The 24,412-nt window shown below is 39.6% G+C and overlaps 1 long non-coding RNA gene across 6 annotated transcripts in view; it reads right to left on the minus strand.

Moving 5' to 3' along the window:
- Window positions 1-12,675, minus strand: part of LOC117197006 (uncharacterized) — a 93,776-nt gene extending 81,101 nt beyond the window's left edge. For 3 of the 6 annotated variants that reach the window (XR_007474103.1, XR_007474099.1, XR_007474102.1), the window contains exon 1: window positions 12,481-12,675. This is a non-coding gene — a long non-coding RNA (uncharacterized LOC117197006). The remainder of the gene's footprint in view (window positions 1-12,480) is intronic. The other 3 variants (XR_007474101.1, XR_007474100.1, XR_007474098.1) reach the window with 3 other exon arrangements.
- Window positions 12,676-24,412: the final 11,737 nt, after the last annotated feature.

A 24,412-nucleotide genomic window follows, 5' to 3' on the forward strand; every position in this document is an offset into this window, starting at 1 on the left:
CTCCCCAGGGACATATTCCTGGATTCTCCTTGATCAGTTCAAATTGCTCTATTGTAGGCTCTCATAACCACATGCTCTCATTTTACATTTACTTGGTTATTTCCCTGTGTCTCCTTTAGTAGACTGTAGGTTTCACAAAGATGGAAATTATAACCTTTTTTTCTGCTTTCACTCCCTTTATGTTTTTAATTTTACCATTTTATCTCCAATGTCTAGCCCAGTACAAGGCACATGTAGGGGTTCAACAAACACTTGTCAAATACATGAATAAAGACTACTCAAGACATTCCAGTGTAGATATCAGTGAAGCTTGCATTGAACTAATCATTCCAGAAAAAAAAAACAAAAAATATGGATACAACATAAGAAAAGGAAAAAAATTAGAGGAATCCAAGAGTGCCCCAAAGTAGACATAAGCCAGTAAAGATTTGATCCTTGAAACAAAAAGAGACCCTAGGAGTTCTTTCCAGAGATCCTGGGACATTGAGGAGGAAAATTCTGAGAACAAAATCACAGAAGAGAAGTTCCAAAAACCCACATATGAATTCCTTTCTAATCTTAGCCTAAATACTTAACTATGAACGCTGGAATGAGGCTCTGTGGAGCCCAGAGGCAATATTAACAGCGGAAGGATAAGAGAGCTAAGCAGAGATTTAATCTACTGCCCACCAAAGAGGTATAAGAGCATGGAGTTAGAATCCCTCTACATGAGAGGGGCTTGGTAAATATCTTTTGCTTTGCAAAAAAGTTGAAGAGAGGCTGTAACTTAGAAGTAAAGACTCTGAGAACTAAGAGACTTTAGGACTAAGGGCAAAGCCAACATAGCCCCACCCTGATAAAGTCTAAAACTGAGCTGCTGCAGGATCAAGGTGATCTGTGAATAACTACTCAACTGCTAGAACAGAAAAGCAACATTGCTTCAAATGAACTAACACAATTCAGAGTCTGTACAACATAATAATGATGCCCAACATACAATTTAAAAACTTACCAGATGTGTGAAAAAACAGGACAATGTAACTCTTAGTTACGGAGAAAACAGTCAATAAAAGTAGATCTGAAATGTTCAGAAGCTGGAATTAGCAGGCAATCACTTTAAAATAACCAAGGCATTCAGGGAAATGGCAATGTAAGAAATCCCAGCTTCCCTGTCCTCCCACAAAATTCGATGACAAGGCAGCTACCCACAAACAAACACAGCTCCAGGAGACCTTTAGATTCCACTTAGGACATTTTAGGAACACCATGGGACAAAATATCTGAGGATAAATGCACAAAAAGAAAAAGAAGGCGGCTTCATTTTGCCTGGCTCATCTCATGACCCAAGCTGGCATCGTTCAGCTCCAAGAAAGAACTTCCCAGCTAGTGAAAGTTCCTCTCACCAGGAAAGGAAGAGAGGGGCAAGTGACTAGCTTCTTTAGCCTTTCCCAGCACAGTGTGAAGGTCTAGCTCAGTTTTATCCTGCCTAGATAAGCCAAGAGAGCTGGATAGGGAAAAAGAAAGAAGAGCAGAGACTATTATTAGCAAACACACAGTGGGAGTGATTGTGGTTCAGGGAGACCTTCCCTGCAGACAAATTTGACAGCTCTCACCATAGACCAAGTCATGGGCTGGCTGTGCAGATCTTGCCAGCTGCCCTACAGGTATTTATGTTCACTAACATCAATTATGCCTCAGTCCTTCCCTGCTCCCTTCATACCCCCACCACCTGCTAGGGCTTGCACCCACACCGGTAGCCATCCAAGGTCTTTGTGGCAGTGCAAATGTAAAACATCAGCCACTTGGGTCCTCCCTCTCCACCAGAGCCCAGGCGCTATGCTCACAGCCAGCCTGGGCTTTTGCAGCTGTGTGACTGGGCGTTTTTGAAAAAGATAAAAAAAAAAATTGACAAACCTTTAGCTAGACTAACTTAGGAAAAAAAGAGGACTGTAAAAATAAAATGAGAAAGGAGACATTACAACTGTTACTACAGAAATACAAAAGATCGTGAGAGACTACTATGAACAACTATATGCCCATAAACTAGACAACCTAGAATAGATACATTCCTAGAAACATACAACCTACCAAGAATGAATCATGAAGTAATAGGAAATCTGAACAGGTGAATATTAAGGAAGAAGATAGTATCAGCAATCAAAAACCTCCCCAAACAGAAAAGCCCGGGATCAGATGGATTCACTGGTGAAGTCTCTAAAACATTTAAAGAAAAATTAATGTCATCCACTAACCCCTACAAAAATTCAAGAGGAGAGAACACTCCTAAACTCATTTTATGAAGCTAGCCTCACCCTGATACCAAAGCCAGATAAGGATACAAGAAAAGAAAACTACAGACAAGTATTCCTGATGAATATTGATACAAAAAAGTCTCAACAAAATGTTAGCAAACTGAATTCAACAGCACGTTAAAAAGCATTATTCACTATGATCAAGTGGGATTTATCTCTAGGATGCAAGGATGGTTCAATTTATGCAAATCAGTAAATGTGATACAGCACATTAACAGAATGAAAGACAAAAATCATGATCATCTCGATAGATGCAGAAAAAGCATTTGACAAGGTACAACATGGTTTCATGATAAAAATGCTCAACATATTGGGTATAAAAGGAACATACCTCAACACAATAAAGGCCATATATGACAACCCAAAGCCAACATCATTCTCAATGGTGAAAGTTTGAAAATTTTTTCTAAGAGCAGGAACAAGACAAGGGTGCCCACTTTCACCATTCCTATTCAACATAGAAGTCATACATATGGCCCACAGGAACATGAAATGGTGCTCAACATCATAAATTATCAGGGAAATGCAAATCAAAACCACAATGAGATATCACCTCACACCAGTTAGAATGGCTATCACCAAAAAGACAAGAGGGAGACTTCCCTGGTGGCACAGTGGTTAATGCAGGGGACACGGGTTCGAGTCCTGGTCCGGGAAGATCCCACATGCCACAGAGCAACTAAGCCCATGTGCCACAACTACTGAGCCTGCTCTCTAGAGCCCGCAAGCCACAACTACTGAAGCCCGCAGGCCTAGAGCCCGTGCTCCACAAGAGATGCCACCTCAGTGACAAGCCCGTGCACTGGAATGAAGAGCAGTCCCCGCCCTCCACAACTAGAGAAAGCCCATGCGCAGAAACAAAGACCCAACACAGCCAAAAAAAAAAAAAAAAAAGAATCCGCCTGCCAATTCAGGGGACATGGATTTGAGCCCTGGTCCGAAAAGATCCCACAAGCCACGGAGCAACTAAGCCTGTGCACCACAACTACTGAGCCTGTGCTCTAGAGCTCATGAGCCACAACTACTGAAACTCGTGCACCTAGAGCCCGTGCTCTGCAACAAGAGAAGCAACCAAAATGAGAAGCCCGCATACCGCAACGAAGAGTAGCCCCTGCTCACTGCAACTAGAGAAAGCCCATGCTCAGCAACAAAGACCCAACATAGCAATAAATAAATAAACAAACAAACAAACAGGTAAGAGGTAACTGTTGGTGAGGGTGTGGGGAAAAGGCAACTCTTGCACACTGTTGGTAGGAATGCAATTGGTACAGCCCGTGTGGAAAACAGCATGGAAGCTCCTCAAAAAAAAAAAAAAAAATTAACATTACTACCATATAATCCAGCTATCCCATTTCTGAGTATATGCCCAAAGAAATTAAATCAGCATCTTCTAGAGATATCTGCACTTCCATTTTCACTGCAGCATTACTCACTATAGCCAAGACATGGAAACAACCTGTGTCCACAACTGATGGATGGATAAAAAATTATGTGATTATTTAAACATATACAGAGAGGAATATTATTCAGCCACAAGAAAGAAAGAAATCTTGGAGTTTGCAACCACTTGGGTGACCTTGAGAGCATTCTGCTAAGTGGATAAATCTGAGAGAGAAAGACAAAAATACTGAATGATATCACTTATATGTGGTATCTAAAAAAGACAAACTCAGAGAAACAAAGAGTAGAGTGGTGGTTCTCAGATGTTAGGGGTTGGGTATAATGGGCAGATACTGCTCAAAGGATACAAACTTCAAGTTATAAGATTAACAAGTTTGGGGATCTTGAGTATGGTGAGTATAGCTAATAATACTGTATCATATACTTGAATATTGCCAAGAAAGTAGATCTTTAATTTTCTCAGTATAAAAAAGAAACAGTAACTATGTGACCAATAGAGGTGGGTAGCTAACACTATGGTGGTAATCATTTTACAATTAGTTAATGTATCAACTCAAGGTATTATACACCTTAAACTGACACAAGGTTACCTTGTCAATTATATCTCAATAAAACTGGGGGGGGGGAAGCATTTGCACTTCATTAAAAAATAACCAATATGAAAATGTTAAAAAAAGAGAAAATGTTAGAGATAATGATAATAAAGAAATGGATAATTTCAGAAGAGATATAAAAACTTAAAAAAGAAAGGAATCAAATAGAGATCTTAAATAGACAAATACGATAGCTAAAATTTAAAAGCAGCATCATTGGATGGGATCAACAGAAGATTAGATCCAACAAAAAAAAGTATTTATAAATTTAAAGATACATTAATAGTAATTATCCAGACTAAGAACAGAGGAAAGAAAAAGAAAAATTGGAAACCCCCCCCCCAAAAACAAACAAAAAAACCAACCTGTAACTGTGTCTAAGAAGAGAGGAAAGTGAGAATTAGGGGGAAAAAACGTGTATATTGGAAGAAATGTTGTCCAAACTTTTTCAAAGTTTGAGCAAAAGCATCAACCCACAGATCCAAAAAAGCCAGAAAACCTCAGGCAGAACAAATACAAAGGAAATCACGCCTGGGCCCGTTACCGTTAAACTGCTGTCAAACATGGTAAGCGGAAAACCTCACAAGCTTGGGGGAATGGAAGGTGGGGAGACGTATACAGGAGAACCCAGAGAAGAGACAGCAGATTTATTATGTAAAAAGACAGACAGAGAAAGCATGGAGACCAGAAGATAAAGGGGTGACATCTTCAAGTGTCAGGGGGTGATGTGCAGTGAGGGACTATTACATAGATTGCTCTACCAAGTGTGAAAATATCTTTTTAAAAATGAAGGAAAAAATAAAGACATTTTTTCAGGTAAATGAAAGCTGAGAAAATATATTGACTCACACTACAAGAAATGCTATAGGAAGTTATTCAGGTTGAATGTGAATAATACCAAATGAACCATAAATCGGAAGGAAGGAAGGAAGGAAGGAAGGAAGGAAGGAAGAAAGGAAGGAAGGAAGGGCGCTACAAAGAGTAAATATGAAAAGCTGTATTTTCTTTTCTCAAATTTTCTACTATGTAATGAACTCTGTAGAGCAAAATTAATAACAAAGTGAGGCTGATAAAGTAGTGGTAAAATATGTGATGACAGCACTGAGACAGGGTGGGAACATACTATTCTAGACTCTTACATTATATGTGAAATGATATAAAGTTAATTCACATTAGGTTTAGATAAGCTAAGGATGCATATTGTTATCAGAATAACAATTTAAAAAACTAAATAAGAATGAAAATGCCAATAAAGGAGACAGGTTAAAACAATTTCAAAAGCTTGATTAGCCGAAAAGAAGACAGCAAAGGAGGAACAAAAGAACAAAAACTGAGAGTACAAATAAACAATAAATAGCATGCTGGCATAACTAATCCAAACTATATTAATATTTACATCAAATGCAAATAAACTACACATTCCAATTTAAAGGAAGAGGGCTTCCCTGGTGGCACGGTGGTTAAGAATCCGCCTGCCAATGCAGGGGACACGGGTTCGAGCCCTGGTCCAGGAAGATCCCACATGCCGGGGAGCAACTAAGCCTGTGTACCACAACTACTCAGCCTGTGCTCTGGAGCCCGCGTGCCACTACTACTGAAGCCCGTGCACCTAGAGCCCATGCTCCGCAACAAGAGAAGCCACCACAATGAGAAGCCCTCGCACTGCAATGAAGAGGAGCCCCCCCTCGCCGCAACTAGAGAAAGCCCAGGGGCAGCAACGAAGACCCAATGCAGCCAAAAATAAATAAATTTATTTAAAAAAAAATAAAGGAAGAGATTGTCATCCCGGACATAAAGGAAGAACCAAGTACATATTGTTTTTAGGAGATATACTTTAAGTATAAACACATGGATGAGTTGAAAGCAAAAATATAGTGCAGATGGTGCATTCATAAAGATAGACCATCTGCTGGCCCTTAAAAGAAGTCTCAATAATCATCCACTGGTTGGAATTACACAGAGTATATTCTTTGCCAAGAGTAGAATATCATTTGAAATCAGTAACAGTAACATATCTGGAGAATTCTAAAATATTTGGAAATTAGTAGAAATCACAAGGTGGGGTTAAAAATATTTTGAAATAAATTGTAATGAAAGCACAACATATCAAAATTTGTGGGCAGGAACTAAAGAAATACTTAGATGAATGTGTAAGTTTTAAGTGCTTATATGAGAAAAGGAGATAGGCTTAAAAATCAGTGATCTAAGCTTCCACCGTATGAAGCAAATAAAAGTACAAATTAATCACAAAGTAAAAATCAGGAAATAATGAAGATGAGGTTAGAAATCATGACATAGAAAACAGACCAACCGTGACCAATGTTGAGCCATCAAGTCCACAAGGCCAAAGTTTGTTCTCTAAAAGGATTCCCAGACCAACTAAGGACAAAAGGAGAAAATATAAATGACAAATACTGGTATTATAGAGGAGAAATAACTACTGTATTGGTGGTCCCCAGGCTACCCAGGTTTGCTAGGAGGACTTAAAGACTCAGCATATAGACATACTCATGGCTAAGAATTTTTTTTTTTTTTTAACAGCAAAAGAATACAAAACAGAATCAACGAAGGGAAAAGGTTCATGGAGTGAAGTTTAGAGGAAACCAGGTGTAAGCTTTCCAGATTCTGCTCTCAGTGAAGTCACATAAGACATGTTTAGGTTCCCCAAAGTTACTTGTGACAACATATGTGAAATGTCTAATGAGCTTATTAGAGATTTGGTGTCCATGGATGGGGAGGGGCTGGTCACGTATGCAGCCTCTGTTCAGCATGTAACAAAATTCCAGAAGGAAAGCACATATTTAGCACACACCGTACTGTTCGTACAGTTTAGGTACAGTGTGCTCCTCTTATCAGATAAGGACAGTGAGGACCCTCCCCAAATCTAAGTTTCTAGATGCCACCCAAGGGCCAATCTTGAAATCATTTCTTCCAAATAATAGCAGTCAGACCTGCTGTGTTAACTCTTTTCTGCATGATTAGATACCCTACAAATATTACAGAATTGACAATTTCATGCTAATGGAATGACAGGAGAAATAACAGCAGATCCCATAAATGTTACAAAACTAACAACTTTGTGTCAACTTATTTGTCAACTGAAACAAAATGGCAAATTTCTTGGTAGTGACAACATACCAAAGCAAATGCAAGAAAAATTTTGAACAGTAATATATCTTTTAAAGAAATCAAGTTAGGAAAAGAATGCACTGACAAAAAAAATTCCAGACCCATATAGTCACTCATAAATTCTACAAAATATTTTAGGAAGAAATATCACTAATCTCACACAGACTCTTTAGGAAAACAGAGGATTAGGGAACACATCTGACTTGTTTCATAAGGTCAACATTACTCTGATACCAAAGCTTGACAAACATATTATTAGTAAATAAAATTACAGTCCAATATCCCTCATGATTACAAATGCCAAATTCCTTAAAAGTATGCTAGAAAAATTAATCCAGAAATATATAAAAGGGGTAATGAATCACTGGGATTTATTCCAGGTATGCAAGATTGACTGATCTGGGCATGCTAAATCAATATAATTTACCACATTAGCAAAATATATGACTGCCTTAATAGATGCAGAAAAAGCAGTGAACAAAATTCAATTCCCATGAGGGTGGAAAAAGCCCTCTCAGCAATCTAGGAATAGAAAGAAACTTTTTCAAGCTAATAAAGAACATCCATGATAAACCTATAGCCAATATTGTACTTTAGGTGAAATGCTGGATGTGTTCTACCTAAGACTGGGCACAAGACAGGGGTTTCTATTCATAACACTTCTGTTCAACACTGTGCTCCATATTCTCGCCAATGCACGAAAGCAAGGAAAATAGAAGGCGTGCATTAAAAAGAAAGAATATCTTTATTCACAGATGACATAACTGTTTACATAGAAAATCCTAAGGCATCTAAAAAACTTACTAAAATTAATGTCAACTTAGCAAGGTCACAGAATACAAATCAACATATAGAAATCGTTCTATTTCTATAGACTGGATTGGTATCTATTCTCTAAAATGGTCCTCAGTGACCCTTGCCTCCCACTATTTTATTCCCTGTCTAGTCTCCACAGACGTTGAATCAGGGCTGCCTTAAGTGACCAACAGAATAAAGGCAAAAGTAACAATGTGTGATTTCTGAGGCTAGGTCACCAAAGGCACTGCACCTTTTGTCTTGGTCTTTTGGATCACTTACTGTAGAGGAAGCCAGCTACCCTGATGTGAAGATAGTCAAGCAACCCCATGGGGAGTCTCACATATGGAAAGTGATCAGCATCAAATCGCCAACCATACAAGTGAGCTTATTTGTGATGGGATCATCTAGTTCTCGTCAAGTCTGAAGATCACTGCAGCCCTATTTTACTTTTTACTGTAAACTTAGGAGAGACCCTGAGTTGAAACTTCCCATCTAACTGACTCCAAATTTCTTACCAATGGAGACTATGAGGGCTAATAAATGATTACTGTTATTTTGAGCCTTGTTGAGTGGTTTACTATACAGCAATTGATAACTAAAATACTGACTAGAAAATGAAATATAAAGTAATACCATCTACAACATTAACAAACATGAAGAAAATATTTGAGGATACACTTTTAAAAATAATTTAAGCCAGGACTTTATGCTGAAAACTACAAAACACGGTTGAGAAAAAATTTAAAAGACCTAAATAAAAGATTCACCATGTTCATGGATTGGAAGATTCAATATTGTTAAGATGTCTTTTTTCCCCAAAATTGTTCTTTAAACATTAATGTCTTTCTCAGACTCTTCAGTAAGTGGTGCTGGGAAAACTGGACAGCTACACGTGAAAGAATGAAATTAGAAGACTCCCTAACACCATACACAAAAATAAACTTAAAATGGATTAAAGACCTAAATGTAAGGCCAGACACTATCAAACTCTTAGAGGAAAACATAGGCAGAACACTCTATGACATAAATCACAACAAGATTCTTTTTGACCCACCTCCTAGAGAAATGGAGATAAAAACAAAAATAAACAAATGGGACCTAATGAAACTTAAAAGCCTTCGCACAGCAAAGAAAACCATAAACAAGACGTAAGGACAACCCTCAGAATGGGGGAAAATATTTGCAAATGAAGCAACTGACAAGGATTAATCTACAAAATTTACAAGCTGCTCATGCAGCTCAGTATCAAAAAAACAAACAATCCAATCCAAAAATGGGCCGAAGACCTAAACAGACATTTCTCCAAAGAAGATACACAGATTGCCAAGAAACACATGAAAGGATGCTCAACATCACTAATCATTAGAGAAATGCAAATCAAAACTACAATGAGGTATCACCTCACATCGGTCAGAATGGCCATCATCAAAAAATCTACAAACAATAAATGCTGGAGAGGGTGTAGAGAAAAGGGAACCCTCTTGCACTGTTGGTGGGAATGTAAATTGATACAGCTACTATGGAGAACAATATGGAGGTTCCTTAAACGAAAAATAGAACTACCATATGACCCAGCAATCCCACTACTGGGCATATACCCTGAGAAAACCATAATTCAAAAAGAGTCATGTACCAAAATGTTCATTGCAGCTCTATTTACAATACCCAGGACATGGAAGCAGCCTACGTGTCCATCAACAGATGAATGGATAAAGAAGATGTGGCACATATATACAATGGAATATTACTCAGCCAGAGAAAGAAACAAAATTGAGTTATTTGTAGTGAGGTGGATGGACCTAGAGACTGTCACATAGAGTGAAGTAAGTCAGAAAGAGAAACAAATACCATATGCTAACACATATATATGGCATCTAAAAAAAAGAAATGGTTCTGAAGAACCTAGGGGCAGGAGAGGAATAAAGACACGGATGTAGAGAATGGACTTGAGGACATGGGGAGGGGGAAGGGTAAGCTGGGACTAAGTGAGAGAGTGGTATGGACATATATACACTGCCAAATGTAAAACAGATAGCTAGTGGGAAGCAGATGCATAGCACAGGGAGATCAGCTTGGTGCTTTTTATCTACCTAGAAGGATGGGATAGGGAGGGTGGGAGGGAGAAGCAAGAGGGAGGAGATATGGGGCTATATGTATATGTATAGCTGATTCACTTTGTTAATCAGAAACTAACACACCATTGTAAAACAATATACTCCAATAAAGATGTTAAAAAAATTAATGTCTTTTTAATTAAAATTCTAGCAAGCCTATTTGTACTAATTGATAAGGGGAGTCTAAAATTTTTATGTAAATGCAAAGGCTCTACAATAGCCAAATTATCCTGATAAAGAAGATAGAGGACTTTTTAAGACTTAACAAAAAATTTCAATAATGAAGACTGTGTGGTTGTATTGTAAGGATAGACAAACCAATCGATTGGAACAAAATGGAGAGTCTATAAATAAACTCATATCTATAGATGTCAAGGCAACTCAATGGGGAAAGGAAAGTCTTCAAGAAATAGTATTGGAAGATGTTTCTAACAACGCTTACAAAAAAAACAAAAAAAAGAAACAGTGTTGGATCAACTAGATGCTTGTATGGAAAAAACCAGGGAATTTCAATCCTTACCTCATACCTTTCACAGAAGTTAATATGAGATGGATTGTATACCTAAGCATAAAGCTAAAACTAGATAACTTCTAGAAGAAACATAAAAGAATATCTTCATGCCTTAAAGTCGATGAAAATTTCTTAGATAGGATTCAGTACTAATCACAAAAAGAAAAACATATTAAACTGTAGAAAAATTAAAATCTGCTCTTGAAAAAAAAATCAGACTGGTAAATATATTTGCATAGAAATTTTATCCAGAATATACAAAGAATTCATGCAGTTCAATAATAAAATAACCCAATAAGAAAATGGACAAATGACTTGCAAAATAAGATATGCACCTAGCCTATAAGCATATGAGATGATGTACCCTAATTAGTCATTAGGGAAGTGCAAATCAAACCACCATGATATCACTCTGACAGATATCATTCTGACAGACATCAGAATGGCTAAAATTAGAAAGACTGACAATACCAAGGGTTGGTAAGGATGCAGAATATCCTGGAACTTGATGGGAATGTAAAATGGTTCAACTATGTTGAGAAATAATTTGGTAGATGCTTATAAAAATAAAAATCCAGCTACCTATGACTCAGAAATCTCAGTCTTATTTATCCAAGTGAAATGAATGCATATTTCCACAAACATCTGTACAAGAATGTTCATAGCTTTACTTGTAATAGCCAAAACTGTTATCAACCCCAATGTCCATCTACAGGTAAATGGATAAACTGTGATATAGTCTTATAATGGAATACTACTCAGCAATGAAATGGAAGCAATTTTTACTGCACACAACAGCAGAGACAAATCTTGAAAACATTCTTTTGGGTGAAAGAAGCCAGACATGAAATAATATTGTATGATTCCATTTATATGAAGCTCTAGGGCAAGCAAGACTCACCTTGTGATGACAGAAATCAAGATGGCGTCTGCCCCTGCAAGGGAGGTGGGGTGAGTATCGGCTGAAAGGGGCAGGGGGAACCATCTTGGGGTGATGGAAATATTCTGTATTTTAATTGGGATGGTGGCTACAGGAGTAATACATTTGCAAAACTCAATCAGCTGCACCTTTTCAAAAATCTCTTGTATGTAAATAATTCAGTTAGAAAAACTAAAAACCAAAACAATGTTTATCCTTCTGGGATAAGACTGGTTAAGGGAGACGCTGGGACAGTCCTGGTTCTCCAGGCCAGGAGTCTCCGTAAGTTCCATGCTTGTCCTTTTCTGCCTACAGTCCCCTGAGAAGCCCTCACCTTGGGAAGGGGTGACCTTTGGCTCGGCAGAGAACCCTCAGCCCTCTCTCCGCCGCAGGGCTTCCAGCAGCCCACCCCACTGACTGTTCAGTGCCTTTCTCCACTTCTGACGCTGCCCCAGGCTCTTTGATAAAAGCCTCCCTGCTGGAACAATTTCCTTCCTTATGCCCCTGAGCTCTCGAAAATTTGAGGCTGATTTGTCTCAAGGGAACAACCTCCACTTAAAGTCACAGCCACCAAGGGGCTCCTCTAATCTCAAAAGCATTTGTAGAGCTGAAAGCCATGTTTTCATTCCCGGGGTAACTTTCCCGCAATCATCAAGCCTGCCTCGTTGTACTTTTACAGTGAGTGCAGCCAAACAGGCCCCGCTTTCCTTAAATATTTCTGTACCTGTAGGTGATGCCGAACCTCGTAGCAGGATGGCTTGTTGTCCTGTGTTGTTGCTCTCCAACACGGGGACAGAAGCGGCGTACCCCTGCTTGCTGAATCCCTACCAGCCGCGCTGGGACACGAGGATCTTACATCCCTACCACCAACCCCTCAGGCGGAGAGCCATCTCCCTTCCCGGCTCACCCTGCGCGCGCAGCCACTCCTCCTTCACAAACAATCATTAATGATGTCTTCGCCCTGGGCTGACACCTGCCTTATTATAAACCTGCTCCACTCAGCAGCTCCACCTGTGCAGAGCACCCCCTCCCCGCCCCACCCCCGGGCCTCCAGCCTGCCTGAGGGCAAGCTGAACCCAGGAGAGGAATGACTCAGTCACTTCAGAAAATCAGAATTGAGACTCAGAGACTTCTGAATGGTTGTGTCCCTGAGGGAGATGTTATGATCCATGGATATTTTCAGAGTCACCTCTGAAATTTGATTTGACGTGGGGGCTTTGCTAGTCTTTATTTAATGGCATAATACAACAAGCTTTCTGGATCTAGGCACATGTGGTTTGCATTTGGGGACGCTCCTTCCTGCCGGCAGATGCACTCACACACGGGCTAGGGGAGTTTGGAACTCAGATAACAAAGTCTTGAGAAGTCACCCGCATTCTTTTTGTCAGCTCTTTGCAGATCAGCGAAGAAGGGCAGGGACTCTTCGCTGCCTGCATCTGAGGCGACAGCTTGTAAGGACGGGAAATGCAACCTGGAGTTTGCACACGTTTGGGGGGGGGAGGGGGCACTGAGCAGGGAGGGGGCGGGGACTTGAGAAACATCTTGTTATAATTAGAGAAAACAGTCGAGCAGACTGTCCTCCAGACATTTTGCTACCAGAAAACCTGGAGACATTCTGGGAACCTGATTTCCTTGAAATTTTCCCAGGCTGGCAGCTCCAGGGGATCCAGCCTGTGGCCATGGGAAGGCATTATCCGTGTGTCTCAGGCATAAAGAACACAAATTTCTAGTTCTGACCCCACCACTGGGTTCCAAATGCTGGGCTGATCAGGAGTCTTTATTTCCAGTGCTATTGATCACACGTGCCCAGATCTGTCTGCTACCTGCCCTCAACATGTGGCTTCAGTGATCTTGCCTTGCTGGTACAGGCCTGGCTCCTACAGGCTGACTGTGACCAAAAGGGGGACAGGATGGCAGTTGAAACTAGAACAGATTTTACATCTTTAGAAAATGAAGCAGAAAGGTATAGTGGCCAACCGCTGGGCAATATAGAGCAGAATCAAAAATAAAGCCTAGGGTCAGGGGTGAGACAGTTGTGGATTTGAATCCCAGCTCTGCTTCCTGCCAGCTGTGTGGCATTGGGAAAAAATATTGACCTCCCTGAGACTATTGTTTCTTTCTCTGTGGACTGGCGAAAATATATCTTGTCTGGTTGCTGTGCAAATCCAGGTAGTTAATAGATGTAATCAAGTGCTCAGGTCTGGGCTTAGCACACAGTAGCTGTGAGTAAGTGGTAGTCTCGGCTTACCAAGTTTAATCTTGAGTCCTTACACCTGAGTTTGAGACCAGCCTTTGTCACTTAATAGCTCTGCCACCTTGGGCTACTAATACAGAATCTTTCAAACTTCATTGCCCTTACTTACAAGACAAAGAAAGTAATGCCCAACTCATGAAATTATTACACCTCTGAGAAGCCTTCCCTGGTCCCCCGCCTTGTGGAGTACTGCTTCTCAGACTTTAATGTGCTCTTCCTAAAGCACAGATCCTGATCTGTATGTCTGTGATGAGGTCTGAGAGTGAATTTGTAACAAGCATACAGGTGATGCTGATGTTGCTGGGCCATGGACCACACTTTGAGCATCAAGGATGTAAAGTTAATCATTCCTTAGAGGTAGGGGTGTGTGTGTGTGTATGTGTGTGTGTGTGTGTGTGTGTGAGAGAGAGAGAGAGAGAGAGAGAGAGAGAGAGAAAGAGAAAGAGAAAGAGAGAGAGAGAGAGAGAGCGAGAGAGCGAGCATGTGCCTTTATGCATGTGAATGTGTGTATGTGCATGTATGTGTATGTTTGCCTTTGTCTCCTATGTACAGGCCAGGGACCACACTGGACTATATTCTCTCTATTCCTCACAATTGGGTCCACCATTGTCCAGGGCTCGAGACAAGTTTCACAGGCAGGAGGCTCCAGCTCTGTCTCGTGAGACTTTGAATGAAGTCACCTAGTGAGCTAGGGTGGAGAAGCCCAGCTGCGTCTGCTGGGGAGCCCCATTTTTCCATGCTGGGTCTCCCACACTTGCCTTCATTCTCAGAGTCCTATGTCCCTCGGCTGCCTTGCCCATACACATAACTATCTATTCACCACACTTCCCCACCCCAAATCAACTCCTAGAATTTTCTCCTGGTCTTTGTGCCCAGGATCCAGTGTCCCTCCATCCTAGTGCTGCTATACTCTGCTCATGGACCAGAGGCTGTCCTCCAGGATGGGGAACATATGTGCGTGGATATAACTAACCCTAACCCATCTGACTGTTCAGGACTGACTCTTCCTCTATCAGTGACCTTAGAGCTAGAAATCCAACTTAGCCCTCAGTGCCCTGTGGAAGCTGAGTCTGACCCCTGCGATGGACCCGAGCTCGCTCCCCTCACACCGCTTTCAGGCCTACAGGACTCCCCTTCAGAATGACCCCCTGCTGCGTCTCAGCATGCAGAGTTATAAACCAGAGAGTCACTGAGCTGCTGAGAAAATGACTGGAATGGGGGAAATACTAATGGTTTTTAAGGAAGAGTGGAAGAATGAAGATAAAACATCTTTTTGGAACTTACAGAAGTGCTTGAGGTATTTGGGGGTAGATGCGGCAGAGGGCATAGCGTAAGTTAGAGAACGCTTTCAAATCCTGTGCCTGTCCAAGGCCCCTCCCACACATCCATCCATCACATGCACACGCATACTCTCCTACACCTCCGTCCATCACACACACACACAGCCTCAGGCACACACTCACCTCCAGCCTCAGGCTCAGTCTGTATTACAGGCTCCTCTCTCCTCAGAGCCTCACAGCGCTCCTGTTGGTTTCTACTTTCTGTCTCACTCTGGGTCTCTCTGTCTCTTTCAATCCTCCTCGCGTGTGTTTCTTTTCTTTTCACCCCCCTCTCTGTGTGCCCTTCGTTCTCTGTCCCTGTCTGGCTCCTCTCTCCCTGTGCCCCTCTCCCTCCCATCACCCTGTTTTTCTCCTTCTCTGCCTTTTCTTTAGCTCCGTCTGCTGTCTCCAGTTGGTTCTCTTTCTTCCTGGGGCTCCCTCTCTCTTGTCCTGTCTCCTAGGATCTCTGAACTTCTCCATCTTTCTCTCTTTCCCCAGCTTGTGGGGATATTTTCCATCCTCACATACCAAAACCAGGCTGGGGAATGAGAGCAGGGAATGGGCCAGCTCTTTTCCTCATCAGAGCCTGACAATCTGGCCTCAAGCCCTGGAGCTGGCCAAGCTTCGAGCCGACCCAGCAGGCCTCTCTGTTTTTTTGGCAGGAGAGGAGCTGGGGGGCTGTGCCTGAGCTGTCCTGCCTCTGCATCATACAGTGGGCAGCACATGTGGGTCAGACACAGCGCATCAGTGATGCAGATGGCTGAGGGACACACACACACACACACACTTTTCAAGTATCCGCTTCCCAAATCTCATTGTAAACACACCCTCCCACCCCTGCTCTGCTCCTTCGAGGAGAATGATTTCCTTCACCTTTATTGTCTGCACTTAGGGACTCGCTGGAGGATAGGCTTCTTTCTGCTTTCTTCACCCTTTCAAATAATGTACAATGACCATGAATGATCTCTGTTAGAAGAAAACAGTCATGAAATGAATTAGAGTGTTGAGCTTGGTCATCTTTGGGCCCACTTTTCGTGATTCCATGATAGTTCCTGACTTTGCCAACTCAAAAACAAGAGAATGTTACATGTCAATTATAATCAATAAAAAAAAAAAAAGAGAGACACAAAGAACCTAAGCACGCATGGGCAGGTGTAGGCTTCTGCACTGAGGAAAGTCGTTCTACACAGAAAGGGCCTCTGCTTCTCTCAGAAGGAAGAACCTAAGAGGTGATCGATATTTTTAAAATATCTCAAAGCAAGAATGATGGATTAGTGGGTGATTATTACCTGCCAAAGCAATTACTTGGCTACTCTCAGCTTCTGAAGCACTTGCTTCATCAGGTAAGGTAGAGCATTGAAGTGGTCCAAAGATGCCCAGTGAAACACCAAAATCCTGTGGATTTTGCAGGTGACACCAAGAATATCGAAGATGCCCTGTACACGAGGAGACTTCCCTTTGTTGCCTGAGTCATTTTACAAAAGGGGGACAAGGTCTATGGCATTTGCTGACACTTTCTCTTATATCCTTCTTCATAGCATCGCAAAAACAAAATGCCCCGTCTAATTCCATCTGCAAGCCTTAGCTGTCTAGTTGTCCCACAATTAGCACAACAACGGGTGATCTGGGAGAGTGAAATGATATTGCCGTGAGTGAACTACTATTATCTGCAGATTACATTTTCCATGGAAATTAAATGAATTTTGTCAGAGCTCTGGGGCCGGGGAGAGAAGAAAATGCCTCATTGTTCAGTTCCGCGAGATGGAGGGACTGCACGGGGCGATAAAGAGACCTGTGTTTGTGCAAACAAGGCGTGGGTTTCCCGTTTGAAAGATGCATTTGTTACACCAAAGCTCAAAATAGGAAACATGTGTAGGCAGAAACAGTGGAGATGAAAGGGGGAGAAAACTAATTATTACTACCACTGCATATGCATATTGGGGTATTTATATAACGTGCTAAACTTCTTCTGTTGGGAAAACCTTTGTTCTATCAGTGAGAATGAAACTCTACCCTGAGAGGGGGTGTTCTAAGGCTTCACACTTTTAGCTCAATGTGGTTTTTTTATTGAAATTATCCTCTGCACCTTTCTCTTCTCTCCACTTGTCTTTCAGTGAGCTCTATCTCCTTTCGCCTCTTTCTTTGGTTCTCTCAACAAGTGTGCTTTTAATTTTTCTTTCTCAGGAATATGGCAGTTATCAGTATCAAGGAAAGGGTGAGAGGAGAAACAGCACTTCCTGAAGCCACAGTGATGTGTGGAAACAATATTACAGCTGAGAAATCTATAAAAGGTCAGAGACTCATAGAGACCTTAGCTCGGATGGGAAAACACCCTCAGCTAAGTGCTCTGAAATGTGGGGAGAGAAATGAGAGTGACCTCATCCTTTTGGGGAAAGGAGTTGAGTTCTGACCAGTGATCATGTTTCCTCAACTGTAAAAGGAGATGGAGATGTTTGAATCAAGTCTCTCAAAGGTCTCTTCTACTTCTGATATTCACACAAGACCGATGAGTATCTTGACTCATTCACCTGGCAAATATTTATGAAGAAACTTACCATTAGCCAGGCATTGTGCTGGGTGTTGGTGAAGATTAAATTTGGGGACAGTACATACAACTAATGAGCTAAATCCTAAATATGCCCTTTCTACCAAGCACCCAATAAAACTTTTCCCCCCTTCCCATTTTTTTGTGCACATGCCTCCTTTTAATTTTCTTTTTTAAAATTAATTTTTAATTGCGGTAACATTAGTTTATAACATGTTTTATGTGTACAACATCATATTTCAACTTCTGTGTATACAACTTGCTCATCACCAAAAATTTAGTTTCCAACTGTTGCCACCACAGGGAAAAGAATGAAACTATACCACTATCTCACATCATACACAAAAATCAACTCAAAATGGATTAAAGACTTGAATGTAAGACCTGAAGCCATAAAACTAGAAGAAAACATAGGCTGTAGGCTTTTTGACATCAATCTTAGCAATATCTTTCTGGATACATCTCCTCAGGCAGGGGCAACAAAAGCAAAAATAAACAAATGGGTCAACATCAAACTAAATGCTTCTGCACAGCAAAGGAAACCATCAACAAAACGAAAAGACAACCTACTGAATCAGAGGAGATATTTGCAAATCATATTTCCCATAAGGAGTTAATATCCAAAATATTGAACATATAAAGAATTTGTACAACTCAACAACAAAACAACAACCCCTTCCCATTTTGAGAAGCCTTGTTCTCAAGAGTGTGAAGACTATCAACATCTCTCCATGCCTACGGATCTTTGTGTCTAAAATAGGAGCACAAGGACCATGATTGTAAACCCAACTTCAATTCATCAGCAAGAGGGTTTAGTGGATCTAGAACAAGCCTGCAGCTTAGCCATTCGAGTTGTTGGGGTGAGGGTCCTCTATGTATGTTTGAATAATGACTAGTCAAAATCAGATTTCCGAGCTCATCCTCTTAGTCAAGTGGTGCTGCAGACACACTGAGTAATTTGTTGCTAGATTTTTTTTTCCTTTTGGATTTTCTGGTACATAATGTATCATGAACAAATAACAAATAAGGATTGGAAAGAGAAGTATAAGAACATCTTCCCCATCCATTGTGAATATGATGCTGGCGATGTGCATTTTGGCCATTGAGGGATCTGAATCTTTTTAGGAAATTGCTGAAATGCTGTACTAAGCGCTCAAGGAAGAATAATGCAGCATTGTTTAAACTGGTGTGTATCAGAATCACCAGTGGATACTGTGAAGTACTAAGACTCTGGATACTACCCTCCCATTCACCTGATCTGATTCAGTTGGTCTGGGCTGGGGCCAGAGAATCTGTGTGTGACCTTCCAGGTGACCTTATAGGCATTCTTTGTCCAGGTTGAGAGAAACAGTGGTGCAGGAGTGAAGTACTCGAATTCTGCCCATATTAGTTGAGTAATTGTATGCAAGGTCCTACAACATTTAGAGCATTTCCACTGAAATCCCAAGGGAGAGAATGGCCATGAAGATTGAAAGTTAATCTATATAAAGCACTATGTCAGTCTCAATTTATACTTTGTGCTTAATACTACTGACTCATTACCTCCAGCCAGTGAGAAGGGTGGAGGTTCTGGGGTGTAGATGTGATTCACTGACAGTTTCCAGGCATATCATATAATGGTAGAAATGGATGGATGGGGTCTGGCGTCTCAAATCAAAATGAGGCCAAGAGGCTAAGGCATGGCACTGGAAGAGGGGAATTTAACTTAGAAAAGCTGGGGAACAGGATCATGCTGATAGGAGATGGTGTGGAGAAACTTCAAAAGCAAGACACTGTAGTGGCCTTTTATGAGATCCCATTGTAATCTGGAGCTGGCCTGTGGGGCTCATTTAAAAAGGTCAGAAGATGGTAACCACAAGTTTTGTGGTGGCTGCGAAGACTCCAGGTGACTACACATTGACCATCAGGTGCTCCAGAAGGATCTTACTTGTGAATCAGCCCTGATGCATGCTTTTTTTCTTTTTCAGTGTGTCATACTTGATTATTAGTTAATTTCCTAGAACACTTCTAGAAAAGGTCTATATGCGTTAAGTCTGAGTCAACAACTCATTCCCAAATGAATACTAAAGAAAAAAATCACATTCAAAGTTGAGCTCTATGAAGGAAGTCACTCAGTTAACATTCATTTTTGTAACTAGCACATTCCAAGATAAAAGTTTGTAGTTTGCTATATAAAGAAGCTAATTAATACTGAATATATATAGTGAATATATATATGTTTTATATATACATATTCTGTAAGATGTTATAGAAAATCCCAAATGAACTTTTTGGTCAATCCAATATATATCTATATCGTTTTAAAGTTATTTCACTGATCCAGCCCTGTCAAATCATACAATTAATTTTCTCATTTTGGCATAAAGGTTGTTGATGTTATAAATAGGTCTTTCCATTAACTTAATTATTTCTAAAATTTCAAAACATGCTTTTGAGCTATGAGTTTGGAGATAGGCATACCATTTATGAGGTAGTTCCCTATATTCTAGAGCAGAATGGTAATTTACATGTAATACAAATTTCCATGGAAGAATAGAAGGTTTGTCTTTATTTCATTTAAAAATGAACACTGGAACAGGAAAAGAGCCTGGAGTCTCACAGGTGAAAAGAAACATTTTCATAATACCAGGCCCCAAATGTGAGCCAGTCTTATTCATCTTTGCACTTTCAATCCATTATCCTCTTTTTAAAAAAATTAAAAAAATGGTTTATTTAGATATAATTTACATATAATATAGTTCACCCATTTAAAGTGCACCATTCAAGAGCTATTAGAATAAAATTGTGCAACCGTCACCACAGTCTCAATTCCAGAACATATTTATCACCCGGAAAAGAAACCCCATACCCATTAGCAGTCTCTCTCTGTTATCTCCCCAAATCTAGGACAACCATTAATCTACTTCTTGTCCCTACGGATTCACCTATTCTGGACATTTCATATAAATGGAATCATACAACATGTGGTCTTTTCTGACTTTACACTTGGTATAATGTTTTCAAGGTTTATCCAGATTATAGCATGTATCAGAACTTCATTCCTTTTTATTGCTTTTTATCATATGAGTAATGCACGTTTTATTCATCCATTCATTTTCTGTTCAACATTTGAGTTGTTTCCACTTTTTGGCTTTGTGAACTACGCTGCTCTGAACATTCATGTACAAACTTTTGTCTGGATATATGTATTTATGTATCTACCTAGTAGAGGAATCGCTGGCTCACATGACAACTCTATATTTAAATGTGTAAGGGACTGCCCAACTATTTTCTAAAGTGGCTGCATCGTTTTACATTCCCACTGACATTGTGTAAGAGTTCCCATTTCTTCACATCTTTGCCAACACTTGCTATTATCTGTTCCATTATAACTATCCTACTGGGCATGAAGTGGTATCTTACTGTGGTTTTGATTTGTATTTCCCCAATGGCTAATGATAGGAACACTTTTCATGTGATTATTGACCATTTGTGTAACTTCTTTGGAGAAATACACAGTCATACCCTTTGCCCAGTTTTTAAAATTGGGTGTTTTATTATTAAGCTCTTAATTTCATTTTCAGACATTTCATTCCTAGTGTATAGAAATACAATTAATCTTTAGTATATTGCTCTTGTATCCTGGAATCTTGTTAAACTCATTTATCATTTCTAATAAGTTTTAATATTAAGTGACTTCCTCAGGATCTTCTAAGTATAAGATCCTGTTACCTTCAAATATAGTTTTACTTTCCTATCCAATCTGAATGCTTTTTATTTCTTTTTCTTATCTACACGGCCTGCCTAGAATCTCTGGTACGATGTTGAATAGAAGTGATGAAGGCAGTCATCCTTGTCTTCTTTCTCATTTTAGGGGAGAAAGCATCCTGCTTTTCTCCACTAAGTTTTAGCTGTGGGTTTTTCATAGGCATCCTTTAACAGGTTAAAGAAATTATCTTCTATTCCTAGTTTGTTGACTTTTTTTTTTAAATCATGAAAGAGTGTTGATTTTTTCAAACGCTCTTCCTGCATCTACTGAGATGATCATATGGTTTTTATCCTTTATTCTATTTATATAATGCATTGCATTAACTGATTTTTGGATGTTATATCAAATTTGCCTTTTTTGGATAAATCTCACTCAGCCTTGGTGTATAATTCTTTATATATGTTGCTAGGTGTGGTGTGCTAGTATTTTGCTGAGGATTTTTGCATCTATATTCATAAGAGATGTTAGTCTGTAATATACATACAGACTTTGCTGTACAGCAGAAATTAACACAACATTGTAAATCAACTATATTTCAATAAAATTTTAAAAAATGACCCAGAATTGCTAGAGCAATCCTGAGGAAAAAGAACAAAACAGGAGGCATAGCCCTCCCAGTCTTCAGACAATACTACAAAGCTACAGTAATCAAAACAGTGTGGTATTGGTACAAAAACAGACATATGGATCAATGAACAGAAGAGAAAGCCCAGAAATAAACCCACATACCTACTGTCAATGAATCTTTGACAAAGGAGGCAAGAATATACAATGGAAAAAAGACAATCTCTTTAGTGAGTGTTGTTGGGAAATTTGGACAGCCACATGCAAATCAGTGAAGCTAGAACACACCCTCACACCATACACAAAAATAAACTCAAAATGGCTTAAAGACAAATATAAGACAGGACACCATAAAACTCCTAGAAGAGAACATAGGCAAAACATTCTCTGACATAAATCATACCAATATTTTCTTAGGTCAGTCTCCCAAAGCAATAGAAATAAAAGCAAAAATAAACAAATGGGACCTAATTAAACTTACAAGCTTTCGCACAGCAAAGGAAACCATAAACAAAACAAAAAGACAACCTACAGAATGGGAGAAAATATTTGCAAATGATGCAACTGACAAGGGCTTAATGTCCAAAATATACAAGTGGCTCATACAACTCAACAACAACAAAACAAAACAACCCAATCGAAAAATGGGCAGAAGACCTAAATAGACATTTCTCCAAAGATGACATACAGATGGCCAACAGGCACATGAAAAGATGCTCAATATCACTAATTATTAGAGAAATGCAGATCAAAATTACAGTGAGGTCCACCTCACACTGATCATAATGGCCATCATTAAAAAATCTTCAAATAACAAACACTGGAGAGGGTGTGGAGAAAAGGGAGCCCTCCTACACTGTTGGTGGGAATGTAAATTGGTGCAGCAACCTTGCAGAACAGCATAGGGGTACCTCAAAAATCTAAAAATAGAGTTGCCATATGATCCAGCAATTCCACTCCTGACCATATATCCAGACAAAACTATAATTCAAAAAAATACATGCACCCCTATGTTCATAGCAGCACTACTCACAATAGCCAAGACATGTAAACAACCTAAATGTCCATCAACAGATGAATGAAGAAAATGTGGTGTGTTTGTGTGTATGCATACACACACACACACACACACACATACACACACAGTGGAATACTACTCAGCCATAAAGAGGAATGAAATAATGCCATTTGCAGCAACATGGATAGACCTAGGGATTATCATACAAAGTGAAGTAAATCAGAAAGTGAAAGACAAAAACCATATGATGTCACTTACATATGGAATCTAAAATATGACACAAATGAACTTATCTACGAAACAGAGACAGACTCACAGATTTAGAGAACAGACTTGTGGTTGCCAAGAGGGAGGGGGTGTGCAGGAGGGATGGATTGGTAGTTTGGGATTAGCAGATGCAAACTATTATATATGGAATGGATAAAGAACGAAGTCCTACTGTGTAGCACAAGGAACTATATTCAATATCCTGTGATAAACCATAATAGAAAGGAATATGAAAAAGAATGTATATGTATGTATAAGAATGTATGTATGTATAACTGAATCACTTTGCTGTACAGTAGAAATTAACACAACATTGTAAATCAAACTTGCTTCAATAAATTAAAAAAATTACCAGTCACAAGTGTAAATTATTATTTAATTTTCATGCCTCTTACTCTGAATTTGGACATATTTAAATCCTTGTGATCCATTTTGATTTGCTTTCCTGTGTGTGTTTATTCATAACCTTGCCATTTTTCCTGTGAAGTTTCTTTTCTTTGTCAGTATGTAAGGTTACTTTAAATATTATAAAACCAGGGTCATATGCAATGCAAAGACATTTGGGAAGCACTATTTTCATATTAACTTTGTGTGTACTATATTGTGTTATAAAATTTTCTTTCAAGTTTGACTTGAGTTAATGTATCCATATTTTCTTTTAAAGTTTCTGGGTTCTCAGATTTGATCTACAGTGTCCCCAATCCCTATATATCTTATGCCTATTTCTTCATTTTTATGTAGGATCTTATTTTTACATTTAAGACTTTAATGTATATAAATATTCTTGTATATGGTCTTGGACATTGGTTTTATTCAGACGGATAGCCAGTTGTGCCAAAACCATTTTGAAATAATCCACTCTTTTCCTGTGGATTGAAATGAATCTTTGCAACCTTTGCTGCTTCTCACAGGTCTTAGTCTTTGGTATGTTACTGGTTCAA

Source organism: Orcinus orca, chromosome 20 (assembly GCF_937001465.1).
Source record: "Orcinus orca chromosome 20, mOrcOrc1.1, whole genome shotgun sequence".
NCBI lineage: Eukaryota > Metazoa > Chordata > Mammalia > Artiodactyla > Delphinidae > Orcinus > Orcinus orca.